The sequence below is a fragment of the Ambystoma mexicanum genome, chromosome 12, assembly GCF_040938575.1.
Source record: "Ambystoma mexicanum isolate Mex_15411 chromosome 12, UKY_AmexF1_1, whole genome shotgun sequence".
Lineage (NCBI taxonomy): Eukaryota > Metazoa > Chordata > Amphibia > Caudata > Ambystomatidae > Ambystoma > Ambystoma mexicanum.
This window is the reverse complement of record NC_090936.1, coordinates 309,341,367-309,362,269: the sequence shown is the minus strand read 5'-3', so window position 1 is coordinate 309,362,269 and position 20,903 is coordinate 309,341,367.

The window sequence follows — 20,903 nt, the reverse complement described above, 5'->3', positions numbered from 1 at the left end:
CAGACGGAACGCCCACACGCACCCGAACCACACGTATTCATGGAATCGAATAGGGCAAAGCTACGCACAGCGAAAGACACGCACAAGCCGAAACACGTCCGCCACACGAAGGCAGGCGGTAGCGTCCCTGCGCATTACAAAAGTGGCAACATACAGCAATTGGGCCTGTGCGAGCGGGGCACGTGTATATCGGGGGTTCGCGTGAAGTTTTTCACGCGATCGGGCCTGGGGGAGCGGGCTACATGTATTTCAGGGGTTCGCGTGAACTTTTTCACGCGATCGGGCCTGGGGGAGCGGGCTACGTGTATTTCAGGGGTTCGCGTGAAGTTTCTCACGCGATCGGGCCTGGGGGAGCGGGCTCCGTGTATTTCAGGGGTTCGCGTGAAGTTTTTTACGCGATCGGGCCTGGGGGAGCGGGCTACGTGTATTTCAGGGGTTCGCGTGAAGTTTCTCACGCGATCGGGCCTGGGGGAGCGGGCTACGTGTATTTCAGGGGTTCGCGTGAACTTTTTCACGCGATCGGGCCTGGGGGAGCGGGCTACGTGTATTTCAGGGGTTCGCGTGAAGTTTCTCACGCGATCGGGCCTGGGGGAGCGGGCTACGTGTATTTCAGGGGTTCGCGTGAACTTTTTCACGCGATCGGGCCTGGGGGAGAGGGCTACGTGTATTTCAGGGGTTTGCGTGAAGTTTCTCACGCGATCGGGCCTGGGGGAGCGGGCTACGTGTATTTCAGGGGTTCGCGTGAAGTTTCTCACGCGATCGGGCCTGGGGGAGCGGGCTGTGTGTATTTCAGGGGTTCGCGTGAAGTTTCTCACGCGATCGGGCCTGGGGGAGCGGGCTACGTGTATTTCAGGGGTTCGCGTGAACTTTTTCAGGCGATCAGGCCTGGGGGAGCGGGGTACGTGTATTTCAGGGGTTCGCGTGAAGTTTCTCACGCGATCGGGCCTGGGGGAGCGGGGTACCACTCACTGTCTGCCTTGCGTGTAGAAGAACGCGTAGCCAACACCCGCTGTGAAGTAATAGCATGTGAACCCCAACGGATGGAAAACACACGCACCGCACGAAAAGCACGTACAGAACATAAAGGCACGCGGGATCTCCAAGCCCTGCCAGGGCAACGCCCGTGCGCAAAACGTCACAGACGCGCTTACGCTGTAAGGGCCTTTGGTCCAATGAAATCGCGTACGCGTGCTGACGCGCTTACGCGCTAAGGGCCTTTCCCCGATTTTCACGCTGACGTGCAGGATTTTCACGTGCCAAATCACTCCGTATCAAGCTGGCCACGCGAAAACACACGGAAGACCACGCTCCTGCCCAGAAGGCCGAATTACTGGCCCCCAGTGCCCCGAGCAGTTTCCCACGTGCCATCTGCTGCTGCCTGCCTGCCTGCCTGCCTGCTGCCACCGTGCCCTGCCATTTGGTGCCCATCAGCCATCTGCAGGTGTCCAGTTGCTGAGTCCACCCCTGCTGGAACAGAAGACTCCCGACTCGGATAACATCGCTCCACAGCCCAGCCCCAGGACCCAGTTGCCCACCCACTCCTGCCCCTGGGGTTGCCATGTCGGGCACATCAACATCTGGCACCAGTGGCAACCCCCGGCCAGAGGGGCAGAGGGGCACCAGCTTCACTGCCACCGAAGTTGGTGTCCTGGTGGAGCAAGTCCTGGGGCAGTATGATGCCCTCTTCGGATCGTCCCGCGCCAACAAGGAAGGACGGGAGAGGATCTGGGCCGACTGTGTGGTTGCCATCAACGCGGAGGGGGTGGCAACCCGCACCATCCAGAAGGTCAAGAAGCGCTGGGAAGACTTGAGGTCCAGGACCCTCATAAAGGCCCGGCGCCTAGTGGAGGGGGGCCGGGGCCGCATGAGTTCCATCAAGATGAGGGTCCTGGAACGCGTACACCCAGCGCTCCACGCCCAGGTCCTTGAGAGGGAGACCCGTCTGGAGTTGAGCGGTAAGTGGCCAAGCATTGCTGTGTGAGACAGGGCATGTTGCAGTGTGCTGGTTGTCTGATACTTGCCTGTATGTGCGACATAGGCCATGTACGCATGTATGTGTGCAGGGACATCATGGTAATACATGTGCGATCAGCAATGTGTGAACCGCACGGTCGTTGCATGTGTTTAAATGCGACATGGGGAGCCCTATGCAGATTGTACACATGAGAGCATGGCAGTCTCTGTTCCTGGACATGGGTGGGGGTGAGGGATGGGTGCTGATGCCAGGTACATATATGGTATCCATGTCTGTGTGCCTGACCTGCGTGTCTGTGACTTGTGAATGCCATGGATGCATGACACATGTCTGTGACAATGTACAGATTCACTGATGCAGCCTAGTCATCCTTGTATCCACTGTGATTGGGGTGTACGGGGCCAGATGGATGTGACTGAGGTGAAGTGTGTGCATGTGATAGGCATGACCCATGATGCATGTGAGTACCATTACATTGTATGTTTCGAGAGTCCATTGGACATGTATGGAAATGTCCATGGCATGCACCATGACTGTCACTGTGTGTGTTTTGCCTGGACTGACACATGTGTTGTGGAGGGGCATGATGGGAGTGTACTTTGACAGTGGCACTCATCTGCTATTGCTTCCTGTCTAGGGGACCATTGTACAGTACCCTGATGCTTGTGTTCTATGTCTCCCTCTACGCAGCGGCTAGTGAAGAAGAGGGCGGAGACGGCGCTGTGGAGCAAGGCGGCGGGGATGCCCCCATGGCTGCAGCGGAAGGGGTGGGTGAGCCCCCACAGGGGCCTGCTACGGCGGAAGACGGTGAGGAGCCATCCAGGTTGGTGGTTTCCACAGAGGAGGAGGAGGCCGCCACTGAGGCGCACATGGGGCCTGGTGGGGGCATCCCTGCTGGTGCAAGTGGTGCAGTCCAGGGGCAGGGGCAGGAGGCAGCACAGGTCACCGTGGAGGGGCCTGTGCATGTCGCTGTCCCTGACCCTGTGGGTGCACCACCATGCACCAGCAGGGATGCCCCGTCCCAGGCCCGTCCGCAGGTAGAGGGGATGTCCATGTCATCTGACTCCCCTCCACCTGCGGACGAGGGGACCCCTGGCCGTATGGAGAAGGTCCTGATTGGGGTCGCGATGCGCACGGCTGTGATTCGTGATGCCGTGCGTGCTTCCCAGGAGGAGCACGCACGTCATCACGAAGAGCACCGTGCCGACGTGGCCCAATTGGGATCGTCCTTGTTGGGGGGTTTCCTGCATGTGTCGGCCAATCTGGCGGCCCTCTCCTCCTCTGTGGAGACTATACGCCAGTCGTTCTCCTTGCCGTCTTCCGGCCCAGATGCCACCAGGGCCCCCTGTGGACCTGCCCTGACCAATGCAGCCAGCTCGGTGGGGATCCCATCCCTGCCACAGTCGGGAGTCAGAGGTCCAGCAGGGGTGGACACACCAGCAACTGGACCCCAGCAGATGGAGGATGTGACGGCATTATCGGGCAGGGCACGTGCACGACGGCGTCGGTGGTTTCCATCAGCCTGGATGCCGTCGTGCTGGCACAGGCAGTTGCGTCGGAGGCAGCAGCAGGCTCAACGTCGGAGGCATCATGGCTCGGGGCCATCAACATCAGGGGTGCAGGCATCGGCCGGAGGGCAGGAGAACCCTGGAATGGGAGTGGCTTCCGTGTGGGAGCGTTTGTGCCAGCAGATAGGTGCGGAGCGGCAGCGGGCAGAGGAGGAACGGCTCACAATGGTCAGGGCGGAGGACTCCATGCGGAGGGCGCTGAGGCGGGCTGAGTGCCTCGAGGGTCTTCGCAGGGAGTTGGAGCTGGACACTGCATTATCCCTGCGGGACCTCGGGGCCAGGGAACATGCCCGCCTCCAAGCCATTGAACGGGAGTTCGATGATGCCCTGGCCCATGACAACAACCAGTGAGCCGTCGGACTAGCCCGCTGCCTTTGTATATAGTTATATAGTTAGTGGTAGGTTTCCTTTAAATTATTTTTTTTTTATTTGGTTGCGATTGGACAATGCGCCACTTTTTTGTATATAGTTCAGTTTTTAGTTAGTTGACATAGTTAGGTTTCATTTGGTTGGGCTCATGGACCCGGGATTGTCTTGTAAATAGTTCTTCTATGGATTTTTTGATTTTTTGGATTTATTTCATGGACATTCATCTTCTTTTTGTTGTTTTGCTTTGTGGTTTTTCTCATTTCATTTCCATTCTAGTTGATTTTCAATACATTTTTATTTTCATCCTTCAATGTGTCGTATCATCTCATTACTTTCATGCATGTCATGTTGGGTGTTTTAACATTCACTTGCAGCCATTGTGTGTGACAGACATGTGTTCATTTGCATTATTTACATTGGGTGTGTAACATGTAATTGCCTTTGATATGTGGGTGGATGTGATAGTTGGTTGGGCCTTTTGGCAGGGGAGGATGGCCATTACGGACATGATTGGGGATTGGTGGGACCCAGGTGCAGGGGGGCATGGATGGGACATGGGCGAGGGCCTGGTGGAGGGTGCCCCGCAATGCTGGGGGGTGTTGGTGGTGGGGCACATGAGTTGGACATGGGTGGGGGCATGCTGGCAGGTGCCCCACAGTGCTGGGGGGTGGGGGTGGTGGGGGACATGAGTTGGACATGGGTGGGGGCCTGCTGGCAGGTGCCCCACAGTGCTGGGGGGTGGGGGTGGTGGGGGACATGAGTTGGACATGGGTGGGGGCCTGCTGGCAGGTGCCCCACAGTGCTGGGGGGTGGGGGTGCAAGGGGACATGAGTTGGACATGGGTGGGGGCCTGCTGGCAGGTGCCCCACAGTGCTGGGGGGTGTTGGTGGTGGGGGACATGAGTTAGACATGGGTGGGGGCATGCTGGCAGGTGCCCCACAGTGCTGGGGGGTGGGTGTGGTGGGGGACATGAGTTGGACATGGGTGGGGGCCTGCTGGCAGGTGCCCCACAGTGCTGGGGGGTGGGGGTGCAAGGGGACATGAGTTGGACATGGGTGGGGGCCTGCTGGCAGGTGCCCCACAGTGCTGGGAGGTGGGGGTGCAAGGGGACCTGAGTTGGTGTTCATTAGTTCAAGGAGACATGTGCCTTTGCTGGGGGGCATGCCCATGTTGGGTGGGCTGCCTGCGGGACATGACCAGGGATGCAGGGTAGTCCCCTGTGGTGTGGGCTGCCTGCAGGGGCCCTGGAGGGTGTACAGGGAACACCTGGGAGGACCCACACTGTCAAATCACATGTAGGACTCCCCGGCACCCCTGAAATACACGTCCCCTCGTGAAATTGCGTGTAAAACTTTCCGCGCACCCCTGAAATACACGCGCCCAGGCCAATCGCCTGTGGAACTTCCCGCGCACCCCTGAAATACACGCGCACAGGCTATTCGCGTGTGGAACTTCCCGCGCACCCCTGAAATACACGCGCCCAGGCCAATCGCGTGTGGAACTTCCCGCGCACCCCTGAAATACACGCGCCCAGGCCAATCGCGTGTGGTACTTCCCGCGCACCCTACACGCGCCCAGGCTATTCGCGTGTGGAACTTCCCGTGCACCCCTGAAATACACGCGCCCAGGCCAATCGCGTGTGGAACTTCCCGCGCACCCCTGAAATACATGCGCCCAGGCCAATCGCGTGTGGAACTTCCCGCGCACCCCTGAAATACACGCGCCCAGGCCAATCGCGTGTGGAACTTCCCGCGCACCCCTGAAATACACGCGCCCAGGCCAATCGCGTGTGGAACTTCCCGCGCACCCCTGAAATACACGCGCCCAGGCCAATCGCGTGTGGAACTTCCCGCGCACCCCTGAAATACACGCGCCCAGGCCATTCACGTGTGGAACTTCCCGCGCACCCCTGAAATACACGTACCCTGCTGAAATCGCGTGTAAAACTTTCCGCGCACCCCTGAAATACACGCGCCCAGGCCATTCGCGTGTGGAACTTCACGCGCACCCCGAAATACACGTACCATGCTGGAATCGCGTGTGTAACTTCCCATGCACCCTGAAATACACGTACCCTGCTGATATCACGTCTGGAACTTCACGCGCACCCCGAAATACACGTACCCTGCTGATATCGCGTGTGGAACTTCACACGCACCCCGAAATACACGTACCCTGATGGAATCGCGTGTGGAACTTCCCGCGCACCCCTGAAATACGCGTACCCTGCTCACACGGGGCCAATCGCGTGAGGTACTTCCCGCGCACCCCAGTGATACACGTAGCCCGCTTGCTGTGCTGGTACAGGGTTAGCGCAGCCCTTTGCGCTGGATTGGGTATGTTGATGGCTTTTCCCTGCGTGGGAGGCGTTCTTGGGGGCGTAACTGGCGCTGCTGCAGGGTCGCTGCGCCACTGTGCGCCACGGCTGGTTTTGGTGGCTGGAATCCATGAATACGCTGTGCGCGGAAATGGATTTCAGCGCACGCGGCTGGCGCAGGGATTCGCACGCGCACACTGTGCGTCAGCCGCGTGCGCCACTTGTGCGCTGAATTCTATGAATTACCCCCTAAATGTTTTGGAAAGTGTGGAGCTGTTTTGTCAAGAGGGAACACATTTAGAGAGGGGGTCCCAACATATTGTAAAGGCTTATAAATGTGGTGCCATTTGACAAATCTGCACAGAAGTTTGCAACACTATTTTAAATCTAGGTATAAATGTTTTTGTAAAGTTTGGTGGGATTTTGTCAATAGGGGGCTAAATTAGAGGGGGTTCTCAAAATGTTTAGATGTCTTATAACTTTGTTGCCTTTTTACGAATGTGGACAAATGTTTTCAGAAAGATTATAAACCCAACCTTCAATGTTTGTGTAAAGACTGAATGGATTTTGTCAAGTGGGGGCTAAGTTATATGACTATTGCATGTACATACATTTTGACACTTTTGAAAAAATAAAACATTGGTGGATTTCAAGCAAACTCATGTAAGGAGCATTGGCAAGGAGCTTAAAGCATGGTTTTGAAAATGTGCCTGTGTTTTATTTTTTTTACAAGTTTCATAATGTTAGTACAAAATATAGTGATATACTTTTGGTGACTGTGACCATGGGCAGTGGGCAGATTTTCCCGGTCGTGGTATAAGGTCATGACCAAGACAATCTGGCTACTGGCCATGACCGCAAAGGACGAAAAATGATGTTAAAGTGGCCATGTCCACCTGGGACCGGCTGTGTGGTAAAGTTATTTCGAAAGTAGGATAGGTCTGAAAGGGAATAAAAATGTGCTTGTAGGAATTTGGTCATAGTGTTCTGCCTTCACCTTCTGCAGGCTGCCATGGAAAGGTAAGAGGGGCTCTGTACAGAGCCCCACCTTCTCTTTCCATGGTGGTCATCTTGGAAAAGGATTTTCGTTCCTGTGGGAGGACAGATCTATTTTTTAGCACCCCACGTTCCTACTTTGGGGCTGCAATGGAGGATAATGGTATGGAGCCATCGTTATTTATTTATTTTCTTATTTATAATGCACTGAAGCCCACAGGCATCAGGGTGCACACAGACACACTTCGCTTGGGCCGATAACTTGGGCTGCCGGGCCGTTATCCCCATCTTCGGTCCTTGGAAGGGGGGATAAACGTCACCTTATTCCCATTAGCATAACACAAAATGCTAATGGAAAGAGTCTAGGCACTTTACTGAGAAATGTAAAGTAGATGGAGATTTTCTTTTAGTTCTATTTTTTAACTGTGAAAGGTGGTTCCTAAAGGAACATTCCCTTGGTTGTTTTAAAAAAAAAATAATGTTTGCTGGAGAGGTTAGAACTTAAGGTGGGGAGGGAAATGAGGGAAGAGGCACCAAGCACTAATATGGAGGGGCAGGTGGACAGGGCAAGATGTTGCACGTGTGTTACTTCTGAGGTTGTGAGCAGTGTTTCCCAAGCTCCTTGATTACAGTTTCAAACGCATGTCAACATTGCTTCCCCCTGACCAGAGGTGTGTTGCAGTATATACAGAGGGCTGATGTCTTTGAAAGATATGAATCAATAGCCTCTTTTATTGCTTGCAAGGTAGCTGGAAGACAGCCTACTACTTGCTAAGAAAGTAACAATCTTTCTGAGAGCATTGCAGTATTTGGATTTGTTGTTGGCAGCGTATGGAGGTGGTCCCATAGGAGTAATGTCCAGGTAGTCTGCAACTAAGTACAAAGTTGCACTCAGCGCATTTCACTTTTGTAGCTTTAGCCTTTGGTACATTCCCAACAGCGGTAAAGAACTGCCACACCCATGATTCTCTCTGGGTGCTAGAGGTAGGCCCTTCCTCTACCTCATCTTCTTGGTCCTCTTCATTGTCTTTGGAAATTCTGCATATTTTTTTTGTGTGGGTCCTCCAGCTGGTGGTGGTGGTGGCTCTTGGGGAGGAGGGATGGCAATAGCTGATGCCATTTTTAAGATAAATAGCCATTTTGCTACTATTCTTCCAAGTATGTGCTTTGGACTAGATTGTTCATGGATAATGAGGAAGAATAGGTGCAGGAGCTGTGCAAGGGTACATTTTGAGCTTGAAAATTCTTAGATCAGTAGAAAATGCAGTTACAAACTCTCCTCGAAGTAAAGGACCCGAAAGCAAAGTGCAAACGCGTTCATGGACACATTATCATGCCGCACAGAAGCGCATGGTCACGTGGCACTGTCCGGAAGCTCCACAATGACATCAGAGGTTCGCGGACGTTGACAGAAGCAAAAACAGTGGAAAAAGTATAGAAGTGTTAAAAATGATGCTAGAATGTGGGAAATGGCAGAGTTGTAAGGTGAAACATCGCAAATTGGACAAAAATGTTGCTATATTGGGGTAAATATGATATTATTAAGTTGTAGGAAAATATATGCACTGGTAAAAGCCCATGGAATTCTCTGAAAAAACTTTATTAAATAGATGTTATGGTTAAGTTGCACCGATAAATACCTATACAATTCACTGAAAAAAGTTTGTTAAAGGGACTTTATGGTTAAGTTGCACTAATACAAAATCTATAAAATTCACTGAAAAAACTTAGTTAAATGGATGTTGAGGTTAAGTTGCAATAATACAAATCTATAACATTCACTGAAAAAACATTGTTAAAGGGACGTCATTGTTAAGTTGCACTAATAAAAACCTATGAAACTCAATGAAAAAAAGTTGTCAAAGGGGCGTTATGGTTAAATTACCCTTATAAAATCCTATGAAATTCAATGAAAAACCTTTGTTAAAGGGACATTATGGTGAAGTTTTACATTTGTGATGTCATCTTTGATATCCTGGGTGTTAGTCTTAGCAGTGCACAGTGGTGGCCGAGTTATGGTTGCTTAGCTTACCATAACTGGTGACTTTCTGAGGTTTTTTATTTTACTTGTAACCATAACATCCCTTTAACAATGTTTTTTCATTGAATTTCATAGGTTTTTATTAGTACAACTTAACTATAACGTCCCTTTAACAAAGTTTTTTTCATTGAATATATATATAGCGCCAGCGGCCATGTAGTTATGGTTAAGTTGCTAAACCCATAGACGAATCCTCACCAAACTTTGCAAAAAATGTATATGGCCCACTCTGAACATTTTCCCCAAGTTCGGTGAGGTTTCGTCAAGGGAGGGCACAGTTATAGGGGGGGGTCCATTTTTTTTCCATAGACTGAATGGAAAAAAACTTTCCTCACGCATACAGCCCAAACCGCTGGATGGATTTTCATCAAATTTGTGGCAGGAGCAGCGTCTTGGTCCCGAAAGCGTGCTTTTGTTTTGTGAAAATCCATCCAGTAGTCCCAAAAAAATAGTGATATCTGGGTCCGCTCCGCAGACTCACTTCCCTGTTCAATATGCGGACAGGACTCTGATTGGCTAGAAAAGCAACGTAATGTCCACGGACATATAACATGCTCACCGATTGGCTGGAGGGGAGCATGAAGTGCGTCACATTTTCCTGATGCATCTGCCATGTTGGATCAGCGGATATCCGCGGATAGCGCGGTTGCAAACAGGGTCGAACCCAATTTGGGGAGTGAGTTAGGGGGAAGAAGGGCTAGAGAGGGTGGTAGAGTGAAAAATGGGTCAAATGCTGTATTTGTTTAGGCAGAAGTAGGCCATGCTATGATCGCGGTGTCCACAGACACCGCGGCAGTCTGCGGACAGGAGCTTGGGCGAACAGCTTATGTTGTGAATGCAAGTAGGATTCATTAGGGTGGGGGAGTGGAATGTAGATTATATGAGGATGGTTATAGAAGTGGAGAGGGCTTCAGATGTCTGGATTATGTGTGTGGGTTGTAGTTAGTGTAGAGATTGTTGGGTGCAACCTTGTGTTATGTTGTGTTCATTGTGACCAGCTATTACAGTCTTGAGTGCATGGGTGGAGGTGATGCATGGAAGAGTCTAGTGGTGTGGCAACTTATTACAGTGCTGTAATGGTTTGTGTGGAAAAGTCTGGTGGGTCTTAGTTGGTTGGCGTATTGGTCCGAAGTGTGTTCTCACTAGTTTTATGTACTTGAATGATATGTGTACTGTAATAGACAGGGCTTCAAGTGGATGCCTTATGTGTTTGGGTTGTGGCCACTAGGCAGATTGTTGGGTATTTCACTGTGTTATGATGTATTGCTTTTGGGTAGTTAGTAGAGTGTTGGGTGGAGAGGGCATGCATTGAAGAGTTTGTGCATTGGCTGCAAGTACTGTAAGGCCTCCGGCCATGCACCCAAGACTCTAAGCCCTGGCCATAACCAACACTGCATAACACAGCCATGGATGTAAACATTTTGGCAGTGGCATGTGGATTACATAGGGGGCATGTACTGAAGAGTGTGTCCACTAGCTTCAAGTAGTGTAATAGTATTTGTAGACACCACTCATGCTATACTTACTGTTTGCATTGTGGAGGCTGTATGCAGATCTTTTCATGGTATGTGAACATGTAGCAGAAATTGTTTTTTCATTCTCTGTGATAAAAGAATGGATCACATGTTAGGGTAGGTACTTTGTAATGTGTTATTGCATTGCATAGCAGACATGTTTGTACTTTGTGGACACTCATAGTTAGTACTTCACAAGTACTATGCTTCAAACCAGTGTACTGTGCAATGTGCCCAGTTCCTGTGTTTGTTTGCATAATCATTGGGCCTGTGGGAAGAATAACAATCCAGAATTAAGAAAAAACCTTTATAAGTGTATTTTTTATTGTATGGCACAGTGTTTATTGGTGGTCTATTGTAGTAGGAGGAATTGAAAAAGCAAATGGTTTTTGGTTTGGAAGTGGTGGTACTGTTGTTGCAGTTAGATACCAGTTGGAATATTCTAATTGTTTATTTGTTAGTGCCTTTTAGCAGTATTTATTTATGTGTTTGGTTGTTGATCTTTTGTAAGTACTGTGGTATTGCACAGTAATGTTGCAGTATTTTGGGGGAAGTTAGATACCTGTTGGCGTATTCTAACTGATGGTAGTTTTGAATTTGTTGAGGGTATGTTTATACGTAATAAGTGTTGCAGGGTTTCCTTAGAAAAACTTATATTGCAGTATTATGGTTACAGTCAGATACCAGTTGGCATATTCTAACTGTTTATAGTTTTTCACTTCTGCAGGATATGTTTTCAAGGCCGTGTTTTCTTGTTTTTGGATGTACATTTTCACTGGTAGATAGCTGTTGCCTTATTCTACTAGTTTGTTATTTTAAAGGTTATTGAGGACAGTTTGTAGACGCTCATACTCAGATTAGTCATGTTGGGTGTTTTAACATTCACTTGCAGCCATTGTGTGTGACAGACATGTGTTCATTTGCATTATTTACATTGGGTGTGTAACATGTAATTGCCTTTGATATGTGGGTGGATGTGATAGTTGGTTGGGCCTTTTGGCAGGGGAGGATGGCCATTACGGACATGATTGGGGATTGTTGGGACCCAGGTGCAGGGGGGCATGGATGGGACATGGGCGAGGGCCTGGTGGAGGGTGCCCCGCAATGCTGGGGGGTGTTGGTGGTGGGGGACATGAGTTGGACATGGGTGGGGGCATGCTGGCAGGTGCCCCACAGTGCTGGGGGGTGGGGGTGGTGGGGGACATGAGTTGGACATGGGTGGGGGCCTGCTGGCAGGTGCCCCACAGTGCTGGGGGGTGGGGGTGGTGGGGGACATGAGTTGGACATGGGTGGGGGCCTGCTGGCAGGTGCCCCACAGTGCTGGGGGGTGGGGGTGCAAGGGGACATGAGTTGGTGTTCATTAGTTCAAGGAGACATGTGCCTTTGCTGGGGGGCATGCCCATGTTGGGTGGGCTGCCTGCGGGACATGACCAGGGATGCAGGGTAGTCCCCTGTGGTGTGGGCTGCCTGCAGGGGCCCTGGAGGGTGTACAGGGAACACCTGGGAGGACCCACACTGTCAAATCACATGTAGGACTCCCTGGCACCCCTGAAATACACGTCCCCTCATGAAATTGCGTGTAAAACTTTCCGCGCACCCCTGAAATACACGCACCCAGGCCAATCGCGTGTGGAACTTCCCGCGCACCCCTGAAATACACGCGCCCAGGCTATTCGCGTGTGGAACTTCCCGCGCACCCCTGAAATACACGCGCCCAGGCCAATCGCGTGTGGAACTTCCCGCGCACCCCTGAAATACACGTGCCCAGGCCAATCGCGTGTGGTACTTCCCGCGCACCCCTGAAATACACGCGCCCAGGCTATTCGCGTGTGGAACTTCCCGCGCACCCCTGAAATACACGCGCCCAGGCCAATCGCATGTGGAACTTCCCGCGCACCCCTGAAATACACGCGCCCAGGCCAATCGCGTGTGGAACTTCCGGCGCACCCCTGAAATACACGCGCCCAGGCCAATCGCGTGTGGAACTTCCCGCGCACCCCTGAAATACACGCGCCCAGGCCAATCGCGTGTGGAACTTCCCGCGCACCCCTGAAATACACGCGCCCAGGCCAATCGCGTGTGGAACTTCCCGCGCACCCCTGAAATACACGCGCCCAGGCCATTCACGTGTGGAACTTCCCGCGCACCCCTGAAATACACGTACCCTGCTGAAATCGCGTGTAAAACTTTCCGCGCACCCCTGAAATACACGCGCCCAGGCCATTCGCGTGTGGAACTTCACGCGCACCCCGAAATACACGTACCATGCTGGAATCGCGTGTGTAACTTCCCATGCACCCTGAAATACACGTACCCTGCTGATATCGCGTGTGGAACTTCCCCTGCACCCTGAAATACACGTACCCTGCTGATATCGCGTGTGGAACTTCACACGCACCCCGAAATACACGTACCCTGATGGATTCGCGTGTGGAACTTCCCGCGCACCCCTGAAATACGCGTACCCTGCTCACACGGGGCCAATCGCGTGAGGTACTTCCCGCGCACCCCAGTGATACACGTAGCCCGCTTGCTGTGCTGGTACAGGGTTAGCGCAGCCCTTTGCGCTGGATTGGGTATGTTGATGGCTTTTCCCTGCGCGGGAGGCGTTCTTGGGGGCGTAACTGGCGCTGCTGCAGGGTCGCTGCGCCACTGTGCGCCACGGCTGGTTTTGGTAGCTGGAATCCATGAATACGCTGTGCGCGGAAATGGATTTCAGCGCACGCGGCTGGCGCAGGGATTCGCACGCGCACACTGTGCGTCAGCCGCGTGCGCCACTTGTGCGCTGAATTCTATGAATTACCCCCTAAATGTTTTGGAAAGTGTGGAGCTGTTTTGTCAAGAGGGAACACATTTAGAGAGGGGGTCCCGACATATTGTAAAGGCTTATAAATGTGGTGCCATTTGACAAATCTGCACAGAAGTTTGCAACACTATTTTAAATCTAGGTATAAATGTTTTTGTAAAGTTTGGTGGGATTTTCTCAATAGGGGGCTAAATTAGAGGGGGTTCTCAAAATGTTTAGATGTTTTATAACTTTGTTGCCTTTTTACGAATGTGGACAAATGTTTTCAGAAAGATTATAAACCCAACCTTCAATGTTTGTGTAAAGACTGAATGGATTTTGTCAAGTGGGGGCTAAGTTATATGACTATTGCATGTACATACATTTTGACACTTTTGAAAAAATAAAACATTGGTGGATTTCAAGCAAACTCATGTAAGGAGCATTGGCAAGGAGCTTAAAGCATGGTTTTGAAAATGTGCCTGTGTTTTATTTTTTTTACAAGTTTCATAATGTTAGTACAAAATATAGTGATATACCTTTGGTGACTGTGACCATGGGCAGTGGGCAGATTTTCCCGGTCGTGGTATAAGGTCATGACCAAGACAATCTGGCTACTGGCCATGACCGCAAAGGACGAAAAATGATGTTAAAGTGGCCATGTCCACCTGGGACCGGCTGTGTGGTAAAGTTATTTCGAAAGTAGGATAGGTCTGAAAGGGAATAAAAATGTGCTTGTAGGAATTTGGTCATAGTGTTCTGCCTTCACCTTCTGCAGGCTGCCATGGAAAGGTAAGAGGGGCTCTGTACAGAGCCCCACCTTCTCTTTCCATGGTGGTCATCTTGGAAAAGGATTTTCGTTCCTGTGGGAGGACAGATCTATTTTTTAGCACCCCACGTTCCTACTTTGGGGCTGCAATGGAGGATAATGGTATGGAGCCATCGTTATTTATTTATTTTCTTATTTATAATGCACTGAAGCCCACAGGCATCAGGGTGCACATAGACACACTTCGCTTGGGCCGATAACTTGGGCTGCCGGGCCGTTATCCCCACCTTCGGTCCTTGGAAGGGGGGATGAACGTCACATTATTTCCATTAGCATAACACAAAATGCTAATGGAAATGTTGAAAAAACGTATTGAGTCTAGGCACTTTACTGAGAAATGTAAAGTAGATGGAGATTTTCTTTTAGTTCTATTTTTTAACTGTGAAAGGTGGTTCCTAAAGGAACATTCCCTTGGTTGTTTTAAAAAAAAAATAATGTTTGCTGGAGAGGTTAGAACTTAAGGTGGGGAGGGAAATGAGGGAAGAGGCACCAAGCACTAATATGGAGGGGCAGGTGGACAGGGCAAGATGTTGCACGTGTGTTACTTCTGAGGTTGTGAGCAGTGTTTCCCAAGCTCCTTGATTACAGTTTCAAACGCATGTCAACATTGCTTCCCCCTGACCAGAGGTGTGTTGCAGTATATACAGAGGGCTGATGTCTTTGAAAGATATGAATCAATAGCCTCTTTTATTGCTTGCAAGGTAGCTGGAAGACAGCCTACTACTTGCTAAGAAAGTAACAATCTTTCTGAGAGCATTGCAGTATTTGGATTTGTTGTTGGCAGCGTATGGAGGTGGTCCCATAGGAGTAATGTCCAGGTAGTCTGCGACTAAGTACAAAGTTGCACTCAGCGCATTTCACTTTTGTAGCTTTAGCCTTTGGTACATTCCCAACAGCGGTAAAGAACTGCCACACCCATGATTCTCTCTGGGTGCTAGAGGTAGGCCCTTCCTCTACCTCATCTTCTTGGTCCTCTTCATTGTCTTTGGAAATTCTGCATATTTTTTTTGTGTGGGTCCTCCAGCTGGTGGTGGTGGTGGCTCTTGGGGAGGAGGGATGGCAATAGCTGATGCCATTTTTAAGATAAATAGCCATTTTGCTACTATTCTTCCAAGTATGTGCTTTGGACTAGATTGTTCATGGATAATGAGGAAGAATAGGTGCAGGAGCTGTGCAAGGGTACATTTTGAGCTTGAAAATTCTTAGATCAGTAGAAAATGCAGTTACAAACTCTCCTCGAAGTAAAGGACCCGAAAGCAAAGTGCAAACGCGTTCATGGACACATTATCATGCCGCACAGAAGCGCATGGTCACGTGGCACTGTCCGGAAGGTCCACAATGACATCAGAGGTTCGCGGACGATGACAGAAGCAAAAACATTGGAAAAAGTATAGAAGTGTTAAAAATGATGCTAGAATGTGGGAAATGGCAGAGTTGTAAGGTGAAACATTGCAAATTGGACAAAAATGTTGCTATATTGGGGTAAATATGATATTATTAAGTTGTAGGAAAATATATGCACTGGTAAAAGCCCATGGAATTCTCTGAAAAAACTTTATTAAATAGATGTTATGGTTAAGTTGCACCGATAAATACCTATACAATTCACTGAAAAAAGTTTGTTAAAGGGACTTTATGGTTAAGTTGCACTAATACAAAATCTATAAAATTCACTGAAAAAACTTAGTTAAATGGATGTTGAGGTTAAGTTGCAATAATACAAATCTATAACATTCACTGAAAAAACATTGTTAAAGGGACGTCATTGTTAAGTTGCACTAATAAAAACCTATGAAAGTCAATGAAAAAACGTTGTCAAAGGGACGTTATGGTTAAATTACCCTTATAAAATCCTATGAAATTCAATGAAAAACCTTTGTTAAAGGGACATTATGGTGAAGTTATACATTTGTGATGTCATCTTTGATATCCTGGGTGTTAGTCTTAGCAGTGCACAGTGGTGGCCGAGTTATGGTTGCTTAGCTTACCATAACTGGTGACTTTCTGAGGTTTTTTATTTTACTTGTAACCATAACATCCCTTTAACAATGTTTTTTCATTGAATTTCATAGGTTTTTATTAGTGCAACTTAACTATAACGTCCCTTTAACAAAGTTTTTTTCATTGAATATATATATAGCGCCAGCGGCCATGTAGTTATGGTTAAGTTGCTAAACCCATAGACGAATCCTCACCAAACTTTGCAAAAAATGTATATGGCCCACTCTGAACATTTTCCCCAAGTTCGGTGAGGTTTCGTCAAGGGAGGGCACAGTTATAGGGGGGGGGGTCCATTTTTTTTCCATAGACTGAATGGAAAAAAACTTTCCTCACGCATACAGCCCAAACCGCTGGATGGATTTTCATCAAATTTGTGGCAGGAGCAGCGTCTTGGCCCCGAAAGCGTGCTTTTGTTTTGTGAAAATCCATCCAGTAGTCCCAAAAAAATAGTGATTTCTGGGTCCGCTCCGCAGACTCACTTCCCTGTTCAATATGCGGACAGGACTCTGATTGGCTAGAAAAGCAACGTAATGTCCACGGACATATAACATGCTCACCGATTGGCTGGAGGGGAGCATGAAGTGCGTCACATTTTCCTGATGCATCTGCCATGTTGGATCAGCGGATATCTGCGGATAGCGCGGTTGCAAACAGTGTCGAAACCCAATTTGGGGAGTGAGTTAGGGGGAAGAAGGGCTAGAGAGGGTGGTAGAGTGAAAAATGGGTCAAATGCTGTATTTGTTTAGGCAGAAGTAGGCCATGCTGTGATCGCGGTGTCCACAGACACCGCGGCAGTCTGCGGACAGGAGCTTGGGTGAACAGCTTATGTTGTGAATACAAGTAGGATTCATTAGGGTGGGGGAGTGGAATGTAGATTATATGAGGATGGTTATAGAAGTGGAGAGGGCTTCAGATGTCTGGATTATGTGTGTGGGTTGTAGTTAGTGTAGAGATTGTTGGGTGCAACCTTGTGTTATGTTGTGTTCATTGTGACCAGCTATTACAGTCTTGAGTGCATGGGTGGAGGTGATGCATGGAAGAGTCTAGTGGTGTGGCAACTTATTACAGTGCTGTAATGGTTTGTGTGGAAAAGTCTGGCGGGTCTTAGTTGGTTGGCGTATTGGTCCGAAGAGTGTTCTCAATAGTTTTATGTACTTGAATGATATGTGTACTGTAATAGACAGGGCTTCAAGTGGATGCCTTATGTGTTTGGGTTGTGGCCACTAGGCAGAATGTTGGGTATTTCACTGTGTTATGATGTATTGCTTTTGGGTAGTTAGTAGAGTGTTGGGTGGAGAGGGCATGCATTGAAGAGTTTGTGCATTGGCTGCAAGTACTGTAAGGCCTCCGGCCATGCACCCAGGACTCTAAGCCCTGGCCATAACCAACACTGCATAACACAGCCATGCATGTAAACATTTTGGCAGTGGCATGTGGATTACATAGGGGGCATGTACAGAAGAGTGTGTCCACTAGCTTCAAGTAGTGTAATAGTATTTGTAGACACCACTCATGCTATACTTACTGTTTGCATTGTGGAGGCTGTATGCAGATCTTTTCATGGTATGTGAACATGTAGCAGAAATTGTTTTTTCATTCTCTGTGATAAAAGAATGGATCACATGTTAGGGTAGGTACTTTGTAATGTGTTATTGCATTGCATAGCAGACATGTTTGTACTTTGTGGACACTCATAGTTAGTACTTCACAAGTACTATGCTTCAAACCAGTGTACTGTGCAATGTGCCCAGTTCCTGTGTTTGTTTGCATAATCATTGGGCCTGTGGGAAGAATAACAATCCAGAATTAAGAAAAAACCTTTATAAGTGTATTTTTTATTGTATGGCACAGTGTTTATTGGTGGTCTATTGTAGTAGGAGGAATTGAAAAAGCAAATGGTTTTTGGTTTGGAAGTGGTGGTACTGTTGTTGCAGTTAGATACCAGTTGGAATATTCTAATTGTTTATTTGTTAGTGCCTTTTAGCAGTATTTATTTATGTGTTTGGTTGTTGATCTTTTGTAAGTACTGTGGTATTGCACAGTAATGTTGCAGTATTTTGGGGGAAGTTAGATACCTGTTGGCGTATTCTAACTGATGGTAGTTTTGAATTTGTTGAGGGTATGTTTATACGTAATAAGTGTTGCAGGGTTTCCTTAGAAAAACTTATATTGCAGTATTATGGTTACAGTCAGATACCAGTTGGCATATTCTAACTGTTTATAGTTTTTCACTTCTGCAGGATATGTTTTCAAGGCCGTGTTTTCTTGTTTTTGGATGTACATTTTCACTGGTAGATAGCTGTTGCCTTATTCTACTAGTTTGTTATTTTAAAGGTTATTGAGGACAGTTTGTAGACGCTCATACTCAGATTAGTGAATACATTTTGGTTTCAAGAATATTAAGTAAGCGTTTGCAAGAATTTCTGGTAATCTCTGTTTCAGTGTAATGGAAGTAACATTGCATTTGAACCATTCACATTTCTTTTTAATGTATTCAGTATAGTAACCTGCATTGGTTGTGCTTCCTGTGTGGTAGTTATGCATACTGTTGTGATGGTGTTCTTGCCAAGTGATATGTGTGCATGTGTGAAGCCTGTCAGTTTACAGTTGTTTTTGGTACCATCTGCATTGCAACGCAAAAGCATTACTATTTCGTATTTGCTATGTGACTGTATCTGTAAGGTGAAATGATTATCAGAATTGCAAGTAGTACATAATATGCCATGGTTTGCATTTTGTATGAGCTGATGAAATGGAATGAATGTATAGTTAGGTATGGATGCACACCGAAAGCACTTGTTAGGGACTTGTTCGTGCATTACATGGTTACAGAGAGAGCATGTATGTTTCCACATGTATGAAATCTGGAAGATATCACTTTTAGGTATGTTTTTGTTTTCCAGTACTTGTAGTAAGTACGTTAGACATTCTTGTGGATCTTCTTGTGTGTTTATAGTGAATCTCACAATTCCTGCACAGTAGTCCATTTCTTGCCTTATTCAAGAAACACTGTAAGTGTTGTCAGGATTGTCTGTTGCATTTCTGTGAAGGACTAACATTTGCAAACTCAAATGGTCTGTGAGATTTAAGTAATCGTTTTCAACAATTGGTGGCAATTTGAATAGAACATTGATTACTACATTTGCAAAGCAATTTACACTTGTTGTATTGGAACATTTGAATGGAGCAGACAGTTCTGTGTCTAAGTCATTTGATGGAAGTGCAAGTAGTTTCTTTGAAGAGGTAGTTGGCTTTATTTGTGCAGTTGGATATGCATTTTTTTCCAGTACATCCTTCTTTGGTTGTGGTAATTGATGAAGTACCAGCTGCTTTTAATTTCTTTGGAGGTAGTGTTGTGAGATCATGTATAAATTGAGGCTGCACTAGTTTTCTCTTACAAAGTTTCAGTTTTTGAGGAACAGGGTGTGTAGAGTGTGTGAACATTGACAAACTGAATGTTGTTGTCACGTGGGTATGTTTACAAGCCAACAACTGTACCAAGTGCTTCATTAACTAATCCTTGCTCCACATCAAGGTTACGCTTTAGCATCACTCTACAGTTTAAACACAATGTCAATATTTTCTCTAAAAAAGCTGTTTCAGAGATATAGTTTTCTAAGGTATTTAGTCGTGCTGTGGCTTGTTGACACAAGGGTAGTGCCATACCATGCACATCCAGTTTATCTGTGGAGTAAATTTGCACTACTGGTCACATTTAGTTTTTCAGCATTGTTTCATTGAATTGTGCGCAGCTTGCAAGAGTTGGCATCAAGGACATACAGTTTGCTTTTTTGAGTGCTAATTGTTCCATGACATCAGTAGCACATGTGTTATAGCCGTATAGCTCATGGATGTGTCTGCTATTTAATATAGTCTGTGCTTCCTTAGATAGTACACCAATCTGAATACTTTTCAAAATGTTGGCGTATGTGAGGTCTGCACACTGACACATGTTTTCAGTTAGTTCTTTGTATTGGAAATGTCACCAAAAGATTTACATTTCCAATGCTGCCAAGAGTTTTACGGCACAGTTTGTGTCCTAAGGTTTTAAAAATAGATTCCCCTTTCACTGGTGTAAATTGAAGAAGATCTCTGAAAACAATAACATGTTTTCCTCAAAAGAGTACTTTGTAGTCTGTTTTAAGGACCTCTTGCAATCTGAGGTGAATCAAAGCCAACATTAGGTTGGAGACCATACTCACTTCATCTATTAGCAGCACTCACATTTGTTTCAAAACTGTTTTGGTGTTCTACTGGAAGGAGTAGCAATCGATGTAAAGTGACACCACCTATGTTTTAGGCAGCTAAACATGTGGGGGCAGTTACCACAGCTCAAAGTTTGTTGTTTGTCAATTGTTGGAGGAACTTGCTGGTGATTTTTATTAAGAATGTTTTGCCTGAACCAGCTTGACCACTTACATACAGCAGCATAGTTTTATAGTCTGGACAGGTACAAATTTTAGTTTCGTGGAGAACACCTTGTTCAATTTGTTTAGTTAGTTCTAGGA